We start from the raw sequence: 13,433 nt of genomic DNA on the forward strand, positions 1-13,433 counted from the left end.
CTAAGAAAAAACAACAAAAAGAAATTGACAACAAACTGTGCCAAATTGCTAAACTGGAACGGGTGTCTAAGCAGTCGACCTGCGGGGCCTCGCTGGAGGAGTTGGCATCTCTCAGGAGGGAACTCAAACTCCTTCTTGAGACTAAATATAACAAAAAGCACCTGTACTTAAAACACATCACCTACGCCCAAGGAAATAGAGGGAGTAAATACATGTCCGCCCTTATAAAGAAAGCCAGATCCAGAAACCATATACAGCTGATTAAAACCTCGAACGGTCAAAAGGTTTCCTCCACACAGGAGATTACCTCTGAATTCCTAAGCTTTTACTCTTCTCTCTACAACCTTAGGGATCCCCTAACTCCTGTGGCCTCTGCCGATATGAAAGAACAGATTAACCGTTTTCTTAACGACTTAAACATGCCAAAGCTTAGCCAGGAGGACACTGATAATTTCTTAGAAACAATAACGGATCAGGAAATAACAGAACTTATAGATTCCTCCCCCCCCGGAAAGAGTCCCGGACCCGATGGTCTCCCCCTGATTTATTATAAGACCTTCAAAGAGACCCTAGTCCCTCAATTAACAGAACTCTTTAACGCTTTGCTGCAGGGAGTTCCCCTCCCTAGGCAGGCACAAGAGGCGCACATCACTCTGGTCCGAAAGGAAAACAAAGACCCCGAATCCTGTAGTAGTTATCGCCCAATCTCCCTGATAAGTTTTGATATGAAGCTCTGGGCTAAAATCCTCACGAAACGTCTGGAAAACCATATAACTAAACTGATTAATTTTGAACAATCGGGATTTGTCAGGGGGAGAGAGGGCAGAGACGGTTGTCTTAGGATATTACATGCAACAAGATACGCTCAGACGCATAATATTCCGCTTGCTCTTGTGAGCACGGACGCTGAAAAAGCGTTTGACCGCGTCAACTGGGTCTATATGGAACAGGTTCTTTTGCATTTCAATATCCCAGGCAAGTTCGTCAGGGCGATCTTCTCCTTATATGCAATGCCCCATGCGAGACTAAAAATTAATAACTCTCTCTCCCCGCCGTTTAATATAAACAACGGTACAAGACAGGGCTGCCCCCTTTCCCCCTCCCTTTTCATCCTCGCCCTGGAGCCATTTCTTCAAAAGGTGAGACTCGATCCTCTGATACAGGGCCTCAGGGTCGGAGGAGAGACCCTTTCAATTTCAGCATATGCTGATGATATAACATTTCTCATTACAAACCCGGAGGGAGGCCTCCCTCGCCTTGTCTCCCTGCTGGAAGAGTTTGGAACTCTTTCCAACTTTAAAACTAATTTGTCTAAATCAATGGCTTTAAATATATCCATACCATCCAACAGACTCCAAAAAATTAAAAATAGCTCCCCTTTCACCTGGTCAGACAAAGCCATCGATTTCCTTGGCGTCAAAATCACTAAAAAAGCCGAAGATCTTTACACTACTAATTTCCTCCCCCTGCTAACGAAAGTTAAAAAACTATTACGATCCTACGACTTACCTTTTATTTCCTGGCTGGGAAGGAAGAACGTGCTGAAATCGTATGTCATTCCTATTATACTATACAAAATTAGACTCCTCCCAGTCTTTATACCTCTTAACTTTTTTAAAAATCTACGCACGATTTTCCTTAGATACCTCTGGATGGGTAGGAGGCCGAGACTAGCCCACTGTCTACTAACTAGAAGGCGCTCGGAGGGAGGAGTGGACCTGCCGTGCCCCAGGGAATTCTATAGGGCAGCACAACTTAATCACTGGATGGAGTTGACGCATCCCATTAAGGACCCGCTTTTACAGACCCTAGCCAGGGGTGCCCATGGCCAACTCCTCATTGAGGAACTTTGGGTCCCGGGAGAGAGATTCAATAGAAAACAGAGGGCTAACCCACTAACGAGAGGCGCCCTAGAGACATGGAGGGCCATCGGGCCGACCCTGGCCCCGACCCCCTCGCCAGCAGCCCCTCTATCCTCTCTGCATAGGCTCATGGATCTTAGGTTAGATCCTTGTACTGCCAGAGTGTGGCAGACATTTGCAAACAAGAAACTGCAAGATGTTTTTGACATCTCACACAGATACCCTCTGTCCTCGTTGGAGGACCTGCTTCCAGATGGTACCTCTACATTTCTTGTCGTGGCCCATTTGCTTAAAGTCATTAACGCCTTTCTTAAAACTCACAAATTGGAAAGACCTCTGACTCCATTTGAGACTACTATAATGGGGGGCAACGCCTTAGCTAGAAAGGTCTCATATATTCGGCGGCACTTCATCTCCCCTCCAGCCGATACGCGCCCGGCCTTTCTGGTTTCTTGGGAGAAGGAACTCCGTATCTCTCTGTCTCCCAGTGAGACCAAGCTTATCCTGAAGACCGCCTTTGGACTCTCCCCTTGTGTCACCTCGCAGGAGACCCATTACAAACTTCTAGCGAGGTGGTACAGGACTCCCCAGTGGCTTTCTGACCACAAACTAATTGAACGGGATGTGTGTTGGAGATGCGAGAGGGCAACTGGGTCCTTTTTACATATCTGGTGGGAATGTCCTGTCCTAGCGTTATTCTGGGAACAGGTGGGAGAGGTGTTGAAGAAGATCTCCCCGAAATTGATCCTCTCCCCTGGTTTGGTCCTCCTGTGGAAGCCGTCCGAGGCGTTCCATCCACTGCGACACAAGTTGGTGGCCCTAATAATAGATGCGGCAAAAGCCCTTATTCCACTGAGATGGAAGCAGAGGGAGCCTCCGACGGTCTCTCAGTGGAGGGACAGAGTAGATACTTTAGCAAACTTCGAGGAGCTCTCTGCTTGGTCTAAGGGTACCCACGATAAATATGTGGAAATGTGGGCTCCTTGGAGAGCGGTCATCTGGCAGACTTAGCGACTAGGTGGTCTGGTGTAATCACAATCACGAAAACCTCTGGTGTACTTGCTGGGTGAACCTCACATCTTAGAGGGGGAATCAGACTCCTGGGTAGGCTGTGACGGTTGACATTGATTCCCTGCCACTGGATGCTAGCTTAGGATAGTTGGGACCCCCCCCCCCCCCTTTCTTCACCCCATCTCCCTTCCCCTCCCCCCCCCTCTCCCTACATTTCCCCCCTATGTAGTTAGTCTGGCTGTCTTTGTCTTCTTTTTGTATTATGTCTATTATTTTGCCTGTTATTTGTTCTTCTTTGTATGCTGTAGCTACATATGTATTTGGTCTGTCTTATCGCACGTCTGTGGGGATCCAGATGGACCCGCTTTGATTCAATTGATATTCAGACCTGTACGATTTTTGACACAGGTTATGTTGATGCTGTTTGTATTGTTAATTATTAAAAAATGGAATAAAATTTGATTTACAAAAAAAAAAAAAAAAAATCTTGTGCAACCTGTATGCAAATTCACCATCGCAAATCAAAGAGGCGGTCCCTACAGCTGATTCACCACATTATTAGAGAAAGCCTGCCCATCCTGCTTGTTGCCCCCCTCGGCACTTCACATCAGCGCTTGTAGTGCTAAAATCTGATGCATGCCCACTTCTGCACGGGTGGAGTCTGTGAAAGTATACAACTCAACTTCAGTGGCACATTGCACATCAAGAAGACACGGGCAGAGGCCCCACATGTGATATGCATATCTCATACTGAATACTGCTATGGCGGTGAATTTGTATTGATATTTCTGCTAATAGGTTTCCTTTAAATAATACAATTCAGGCTTCCTGCACTAGCCACAAGGGGGAGCTAAGTGCTTGCACAATTATACAGATCCTAATGAAGTCAATGGAATCAAGAGAAATACATATGCAGCAAGCCCCCTCTAGTGGTGGCAGCCAGTAGGACAAGAAGGGCATGAGCATATTATTTGCAGAAAATTCCATTTACTCTGGACACTACTGCCAGCACCAGTGACTATTTGGTTAGGCCAGATTACCTATGCTCCAAGGAACCTGTCGTTATTTTCTCTACTATCAATTACCTTTTTGGTTACAATTTAGGCAGTTGTGTAAATACTCTTAAAAGTAGCTCCAAAAACTGGGAATTAGCAAAGCCCCTGGCCGCTCAGTACTACAGGTCATATGTGCTGCTCCGTAAACTACTATGGAAGTGTAATTTTAGCAATTGTCTAACGTTCACGGACCCCCAATGTACTGTTATTGCTGAACCTACTAAGTTATACCTTCTCTTTGCTTTTTTAAGAAGCCTTTCAAGTGTTCAAGTAGTAAGAAAATAATCATGAATTATGAATGTGAACAAGGCAAACAATATTCCACCGGGTACAGATGCAAAACGCTGTATTTTCTTCTTCTCGGAGACGTTCTTTCAGGATCCTATGTTGCATTGCCGTCTGTCTCCAGGCGTTTTGCAAGGGAGCTGATTAGATAATTACACACTTGCTTGTGTGCATTAAGTTTTATGGGCTGAATCCTGCATGGGGACAACACAGGAGCGCAGCAGGGGGGTTACCTACACCTGACCGTCTAGCTTTATTATATAGGCTAGGTACATATTACAGGGTAATATTTGTTGTACAAACAGTAATAAAAGATATAGCATCATGTGATGGCATTGGCGCTTATGTGGATGGCTCGCGCTCTCCATATTACAGCAGCCTGGTTTGGTATTGCAGGCGCAGCTCCCATTACATTCAGTAGGAGCCGAGTCTGTAGTACCAAACCGGGCTGCTGCAATCTTGACAACACTATTTGCTCCCAACCTGTCTGAATAAACCAGCAATCAGCTGGCAAACAAGGGAAGTCATTCATCTGCAGGGTGGATCTCTCATGTCGACAGCACATAATCATGTATAAACTGGGGGATGTGCTGCCGAAGAATGTTCCTCCCATACAAATTGCAACTGAGTAGTGATCATCTGTCCCCATACTTGTAATCAGTGGCAATATAAAAATTACTTAAAAAGGGGTTTCCAGGGAGAATACTACTGATGATGTATCATCAGGATAGGTCATCAATAGTTGATCGGCTGGGGTCCGCCACTCGGGACCTCGACCGATCAGCTGAGCAGGTGCATGCTGTCAGTGCTGCAAATACAGAGGTTGGAGCTGAAGCAGCGGAAGTCTCCGCGCCGACCTCTGTAGTGGTCGGCCCTTGTAATTGCAGGCACAGCTCGTGTTGATTTCAAGGAGAGCCGTGCCTGCAGTTACAAGCGCCGGCCACTACACGGAGGTAGGCACGGAGATTTCTGCTGCTTCTACTCCGACCTCTGTATTTGCAGCACTGACAGCATGCACCCGCTCAGCTGATCGGTCGGGGTCCCGAGCGACGGACCCCAGCCGATCAACTATTGATGACCCATCCTGATGATAAATCACCACTAGTATTCTCCCTGGAAAACCCCTTTAACCCTTTCCAATCCACTGTCTGACCTCTGAAGACATTATGATTTAAGGCTGTACAGCTCTGATGTTAGAAGACGTCCGTCGGGTTCTCTTACTGTATATTGCCAGCCTCTCTGCTGTCGGAGCCTATCCAACATGTCACCTCATGCAGTACTGGCTTTAGCCAGCATATAGCGCCGTTGTATAATGGCAGAAAAAGAGTAAGCCCCCTAGGAAAACCAGGATACAAATTGGATTGGAAAGGGTTAAGGCTTGTACACACAGGCGGTTGTGAAACTCAGTCCTATATTGCGCTCGCCAACGTGCAATTTACCCACAGATGAGAGTTGTTTTTCTGTCAAAAATGCCACCCATGACTTCTAGGGAGCTGCGATCCTTTAGTGCGGCTTTTGGCCACGTCGGAGGATCAGTAAGTGCTTCCCACAGTTTTCACTGGGAAACCTCACATCACACACTGTGCGATGTTCTTTCCTGTCCCATTGAAAACAATGGGCGAGGCCTTCCGAGTGAAAATATAGGATACGGTGCAGGGGAGAAAAAAAAATAAAAATCGCTCATGTATATGACTATTAAAATGAATGGGGTTCATATTCAAAGAAATTTGTGCGTTTCGCAATGCATGAATTTCACACGATTTTCTTGGCCAAGTGAAAGCAGCCTAAAGGTGCATTCACATGGGCATAGGCATATTTTGTTCCGCGCATACTCAGCGCATTAAGGCTGGGGTCATACGGGACCGAAATCCCACGGAATGGCCACACAAAAATACTGCAAGATTTCTGCGGGAGAAATGCAGCTTCAAAACCTGCGGATTTTGGAGCAGCTTCATCACTGTATTCAGCTGCGGCCATCTCTTCCCATAGAGAGGCCTCCGCGGAAACAGGGAAAGAAGTGACATGCCGCGTCTTTGAATTCCACGCGGCATGTCAATGTCAGCACGGCTTGGCCGCAGCGTGTGGAAGAGATTTTTACAAATCTCATCCACTTTGCAGGCTAATCCCAGGATAAAAAGCCGCGCGGCGGAATTTCCGTGCTGAAACTCTGCATGGAAATTCCGTGGCAATTACTCCACGTGTGAAACCAGCCTTTCAGGCCAAAATACATTATTGTCTTGCATTTTTCTGCCCATCGGCAGTCTTTTTAAGTGCATAAATACACAGAATATTGCACGAGTTTGGCGCATTGCGAGAGGCACAACACAAGTTTTACATTGCATATGGACAGTGTTTTCATATGCATCCCCGCTCTGAAACAAAGCGAGGAATTTAATAAAATAAAAAAATAAAAACTGTGCATGTCCGTGTGATACGCAGGCATGTGAGCAGTGCCATACGCGGTCTCTAAAAATGGGTAAACCACACGCCAGCATGAGCCCTAAGTACATCCTCAGTCTGTGTGAAAAAAAACAAAAAACAAAACAAAACCAGCGCTTGTTATATCAAACAGAGAATTTGTCCCATTTAAAGGGACCTTTACCTTTTTTCTGTAACCATGTTTACGCCATCTATATATGGTACTGGAAACATAAAAGCTTTGTCTTCCGCTCGCCGTTAGTCACGTGATCTGTTTACCATCTAAGCGCCCACAATGCACTGCAATCCACTCCAAGTTCAGTTCTAGCCTGACGCTTTTAGGCCGCTTTCACACGGGCTCCAAAAATCGTGCAATTTTCTCGCGATTCAACAGCTCTACAAATTGCGTGTATGTGAATGAAGCCCATGTTTTTCAATGTCTTCCTTCACATTAGCGATGACTGAATACATTCGCATTGCGAGAACACAAAATGACGGCATGCCTTATACTGCCGCGATTTGCAATGTTTTTGTAGCCCACATTCCCCATGGAGCCTCTTTGTTTATCGCATCGTATGAACTTGCGATTTTTGTGCAATGCGATTTTAACATTAGAAAGTCCTATTAAATTTCTAGCAATTTTATTGCGTGAGAAAAACATGGGTAGCGGAGACGCGATGCGAAATTTTTTCATAAGAAAAAGAATCACTTACGCTACAAAATTATGTGCACAAAGCTGCGATATCGCTGTCGACATACTAGTACATCAAACTAGGCCTCAAACTGAAAAACTGGCCTTGTTGCCCCTGGCAACCAATCAGAACTCAGCTTACTTTTACTAACCTGCCCTGGAAAAATAAAAGCTGCACTGCGATTGGTTGTTATGGGCAACAGGGTGACTTTTTCCTGCAAGTACAGTTTTAATATAGGAGGCCCAGTATAACTAATATATTTAATGTGACACATTTCTCCAAGCCGGGCCAAAGTTGCATCCATTTCTAAAAAAGATGGGTGACAATCAATATGGCCGCGGTTGTTGCCAGCATACTGGTTGTCACCCAGCTAACAGAGAGCCGTCAATGGCCTAATTATGTGGCAATACTTTGTCAGTTTCGCTTTTCAGGATACTAGGAAAGCTGGGACAAGCAGTCATAAAGTATACAAAGGCCTTAATCCTCATGTGCTACCAATTTCAAAGTGCTGGACTGCAATGGAGGTCGGGGTGAAGCAGGCCCCACAGTACCACACGAGGGTTAAAACAATTCAACCATTTAGAAAGCCACAGCCATATATCAGGACATGTGACGAGGCCTTAAGCTCCTGACATTCAGCGTCAGGAAATTTATGGCTGTTTATAGCTTCATCATACGTGACCATTTCATCCGGTTATTGAAATGACAGAAACAGCCATGGAAGGCCTGCGTGTCTGCAGAAGTATGCCCGCCGCAGCTCCCCTACCATTGCTTACATGGATATACAGATGTTTCTTGCCGAGAGATAATTAGATAGCCCACAACAAACACTGCGCAGGAATAGCAGAGCCGTCTGCAAGGAGTAGTTGGGGATGATGGCGATGAACTGGACATAGGATGACGGGGTGGGGGAGAACGAGACATAGGCTAGGATGGCGACGCGCACTTGAGATGATTAATACGCCATTGGAGGGTCTTCTAGAAAGGTTGGGTAGGTGAAGCAGTCTTTGTAGACAGGCTATCACGGAGCGGTATGCTCAAGGTCTGATTATTGTCATGTTAAAGGCCTTTATTTCTATGGCGATGTACGTATGAAGACGTACTTCAGTACATACGGTAGAAGAAAAACACGTAGATAAACATGACAAGGTCGTTTTACAAGCAGGTCGCTAACCGTGTAACAAGTGCTGACCAATAAGCGGGGGGTGGGGGGGGGGGGGTAAATGGTCTGAGGACGAAGTATTGTTAATACGATCTTTGGGTCTATACAGCCATCATTGCTTGGCTGCACGTTAACATGGGGAAGACGTGCAGCCGACCGGCGGACATTTTTATGCCCTCAAAAACAGGCCGATAAAACACTCGTTCATTTGCTATTCACACGGCTTAACAGTTGGGCAAACGGATTATCACTCATTGTAAAAGAAGGCCCTTTAATGAGTGCCAGCCCGGGACCGAGGGAGCGAGGACACTACAAGTAGCAGAACTGTATATGGAGGAGCCTCTCCGGTGAGCTTACTGGGGGCTTCTCCAATACAAGAAGGCCACATTTTTCTATATAGACTGTAAGGCTAATTTCACACCAGCAAGCACAATATCGGGCCGTGAAACTCAGCCGAATATCGCGCTTGTGCGATGTCCCAGCGGATGCAAGATGTGTGTCAAAAACACCTCCAATCACTTCAGGGAAGTAGCGATCCTCCAGCACAGCTTTCGGAGGATCGACAAGTGTTTCTCATTGAAACAAAATGGGCGAGGCGTTCCGAGGAAACTCTCAAAGACAGGACATGCCGCGATTTTTTCCCGCATTGCAATGTGAGGGGAAAAAAAGCAGTCAAAAGAAGGGGGTTCACTGAATCAACACAAGGACCTATAATCCTAGTTTATGGTACTGACAGAGGATGGGATATCTCCTACTGACCTCATCAATACCCAGTGACGTCATCACCAGTGAAGCATCTTCTTCTACGACTCATGCTATATCGGCTGGCAGTGTCATGGCACAATGGGGACCAAACTTATCTTTTTGGTATTGGATTAAAGTATTGCAGTGCGTATGACCAGCTAAAGAAGTTTGCCAATGAATGGTCACCTTAGGAAGGGAAAGTAGGAACAGAAGATTGAAGGAATCTTATAAGTATACAAGCAGAGTCTTTACACAGGGGCAATAGTCCAAGAAACCACCATCTTGCTTCAAACAAGACTTAGGGTGCCTTCACACTTGCAATTGCGATATCACTGCGTTTTTTTAACGCGAATGTCAATAGGACTTTCTAATATTAAAAACACAAAGCACAAAAATCGCAAAGCACAAACTCGCGATTTTAACATTAGAAAGTCCCATTGACATTTGCATTTAAAAGCGCAGCCATATCACGATCGCAAGTGTGAAGGCACCCTTAAACATACGGCGGGAGGTCAGCTCTGGTATAATTAAAGAGGAACTGTCATGAAGGCAGCAGGTCTGGCTCCATAGGTTAGCGACCGAGGTCCCACTAACTCCATCACCACTTTTCTTTATACTCAACTCGGTTTTCCTTAAGGGGTCTTCTTACATCTGGCTCCTGACGCTTTGAATCTGTCAAGTGGGCAGTCCCCACTATTGACTGTCAATGGGGAGTTCAGACTTCATTGACAGTTTGATATCATCCAAACATAGTAAGCAGTGGGGACCGCCCACTTCACAGATGCAAAACGCCAAATCTAAGAAGAGCCCATATGGAAAACAGAAGCGAGTAAGAAGGAAAGAAAAACAGCCATAAAGTCAGTAGTGTTGTGGATGCAGTGTTATGCAGCCAGCCGCACCGCTTTTACAACAGGACATTTCCACTTAAATGCTAGGTGTTCACTATATGGCACTATTATGTATGCACTATATGGATAAATTCACATAACAGACAGCACAAAATCCACATCAAAACGGGTCAAAATTTGCACCATAGTTGCAGATTTTGACACAGTTCTTGATGTGGACCTGCAGCAGACTCTATCCCTTCAGTTGAAAGGGTGAAATCTGTTGTGGATCCGCCACAAAAACAGTGTCAAAATGAGTGCAGATTTTGATGCAGCTGTTGGCAAGGATTTTCTGCTGCAGAAAATCTGCATGATTGTCTACTATTTGTGAACGCACCCTATGCCAGTATTATATGGGCACTGTATGGTAATACCAGCTGGAGAATGATATAGCATTAACATTTCAGCACTACATAATACAATTATAGCACCGTTCTGTCTTCGCTATATGGCAGGATTATTTATCTACTATGTGATATTATATGGGCACTATATGTTGGTAATATTTACACACTATTATTCTTTTTGAAAAATAGAAAACATTGAGCCCCAAACATGTTTGTCTGAGGGGCCGCCACAGAACCTTTCATGCGCTGTATATTGGAATGTGGTGGTCTTTATTGATAAGGGGTGATGGAGAATTGTACAGGGAACAGACAGCACCACAATTTACGACAAAAGTGAATGCAGGATCAACAGAGTGTGAAGATTTTATAGATATATTAATGATAGCTATAGGCGGCACATAATGACAGAGAAGAACTGACGGGTGCAAGAATAGCAGACAGCGGAGAGTTAATGACACGGCAGGGGCACAAGAGGGCAACGCAGGTTGATATGACAACATTGCAGGTTCGTTCACTAGGGATCTTATACATTGTGCACTGCGCGGAATAGCAGAGTTCTACGCTGACATTGAGATGTCTGTGGAGGTTACAGGGGGACGCAACTTCAAGGCGAAACAGCAGAAGCTGTAAACAGCGGATATTCACAAGAGGAGCAGCGAAGGGCTAAAGAGATCGATTCTCTGTATTATGATGAGAAGGAATATGGAATTTGACAGACACAGATTTATGGCGAGCACCACATCTGATCACATAATGATGTGTACAGAGGAGGATGTAGCAGAGCTGACTTCATCATTAGCCACGAACCTGTATTATCATCTGCGGTTTTCCATGGAACTGCAAGTAAAGCTACTACGTTATCATTTGCATAACAAACCAAAGAGTTAATGACAGGTTGAGCTCTGCTACATCTGTATAGGAATATTGCAGAAACATGTTGTAGAGTGAGCGGATGAAGGTTCACAACTCTTATTAACTCACTGGTGATGGATGGGATGAAAACATGGAGACTATATTAGTGGGAAGCAGCTATAAGGGTGTAGTGTGGTAAGGAGCAGCAAAGTGTAGTGAAGAGGTTTCACAACTTGAAGTGGGTACTAGTGCGGGAATGCCATTCCAAACATTATGTAATACAGTGTAGCAGAGTTCAGTGATACTAAGGAATAGCAGAGGGTAGACGGAGGGAGTTTAAATACTGGAGTAGCAGGATGCAGTGACTTACAAATTGTGTGTTTGGAAGAAAGTCCTGGCACGGATATGCCCATATTTTAGGGGTCATTACAGTGCTGCACTACGGAGTCTAGTGTCAGTAGTGAAGAGCAGTGACAGCCCAGTGGTAGGATGGGAGTATTTGCAATTGAGAATGAGTGCAGGAATGGTAGTGGGGTCATTAGGTCTAGTAGCATAAAGGAACAGCAGACTACTTATAGTCAAGTTCGAACAGTAATTAAAGAATGTTGAGTTGTGGTAGTATTAACTGCATTAACATATAGGACAGGATAGGTCATCACACTCCAAGGGACTAGGGACACTATGGAACAGCAGAGTCATACAGTTATAGCTGAGTTAAGGTAGAGAACAGGGCAAAAAGAGATGTAATGTGTTAAATGCTCAGTAAGTAACATAGTGACATAGTTTGTAAGGCTGAATGAAGACCATGTCCATCTAGTCCAGCCTAGTTATCCTCCTGTGTTGTTGATCCAGAAGAAGGGGGCATTATTAGTTTGAGGTGCTACTCTAGGACATATATTATGTGACGGGTCCTTGTACGCAGCAGGGACCAGTGGACTAGCACAGCATAGTTATAGCTGAGTTGGATACAGTGACATAGCTGGGTGATCACAGATGGGTCATTGGGCACAATATACCCAGAGCCACTAAGGAATGGTAGCGCCTAATGCATCGCAGCTGACAGCTATCACTGTATGGTCACCGCTACTGATGTCTCCTGGGAAAGAACTGACCACTAGGAATAGAAGTCTCAATTGCAAATCACTACATACTCCCATGCTACCACTGCACTTTGCTATTGACTGACCACTCAGCATGTACCAGTATATGAGCCCTATAGGTACCACTATGGCTCTGCACTTCCTGAGCTAGATGCAGACACAACTTATCCAGGGGCATCAGGAGATGGAGACATGTGCAGCACCAGCACAGGTAGAGGTGCCCAGCCAAGAGCAATGCTCTGCACTCACCTTGCAGTGTAGATTGTCAGCTCCTGTGGTTCCCCTGCAGTGTCTGGGAGTCTCCCTCTGCTATGTCACTGCAGTGTCTCTGTGTATGTGTGTGTCTTGTCTGTCTCTCCACCCCTCTGTCCATGACGTTCTTCCATCTCTCCACCCTCTCCTCTCGCCCTCTACGTTCCCAGCTCCTCTCATGGCCCTGCCACAGCTACCTGCTACCCACTGTACCCCTATGCATCAGTCTAATGATGCCCACAACCCTATTTACCTACCTATGACCTACCATTGCAACACTTGTCTCCTGTGCCAACCCCATTGCATTAGTTTACACACCCCTCCTGCTATATCTGCATATTTACTTCTCTTTACCCCCTCCCTTATAGCTTTCTACAATGATTTCTCTCTTTGCTCTTCCTCATTTAAACTCCATCCCCTCCTGTTACTCCACCTCCTGTTTACCTCTCTGTCCTCTCCCTCCTTCCTGCCTCATTCTTCAGTCTGACATTTCTTTGCTCCCCTCACCTGATGTCTATCACCTGCACTGCTTCTCCTTGCAGCACCCCTCTAGTCCATAATGGGCATTGACTGCAGTCCTTGAGATGTCCTCTTCTCTCGAGTTGCTATTTTAGGAGTTCTATCTGTTTCTGGGAAAGCTGGGTGATGACCAATGTGGTCATCATCCAGCTTTGGCAGATTCCTGAAGGGACGGATTTACCTAGTGATGAAGTGAGATGTTCCCCACTTCTGTGTGACTTGTAGCAATAAGAATCCGTCATTCAGG

At 45.5% G+C, this 13,433-nt stretch overlaps 1 protein-coding gene across 1 annotated transcript in view; it reads right to left on the reverse strand.

Annotated features, from left to right (window-relative positions):
* LOC136580492 (regulator of G-protein signaling 3-like) overlaps nucleotides 1-12,857 on the reverse strand; it is a 77,078-nt gene extending 64,221 nt beyond the window's left edge. The window contains exon 1 of the mRNA XM_066581092.1: nucleotides 12,665-12,857. The gene's annotated coding sequence lies outside the window, so the exon portion shown is untranslated. The remainder of the gene's footprint in view (nucleotides 1-12,664) is intronic.
* Between the last annotated feature and the right edge of the window lie 576 nt (nucleotides 12,858-13,433).

Source organism: Eleutherodactylus coqui, chromosome 10, assembly GCF_035609145.1.
Source record: "Eleutherodactylus coqui strain aEleCoq1 chromosome 10, aEleCoq1.hap1, whole genome shotgun sequence".
NCBI lineage: Eukaryota > Metazoa > Chordata > Amphibia > Anura > Eleutherodactylidae > Eleutherodactylus > Eleutherodactylus coqui.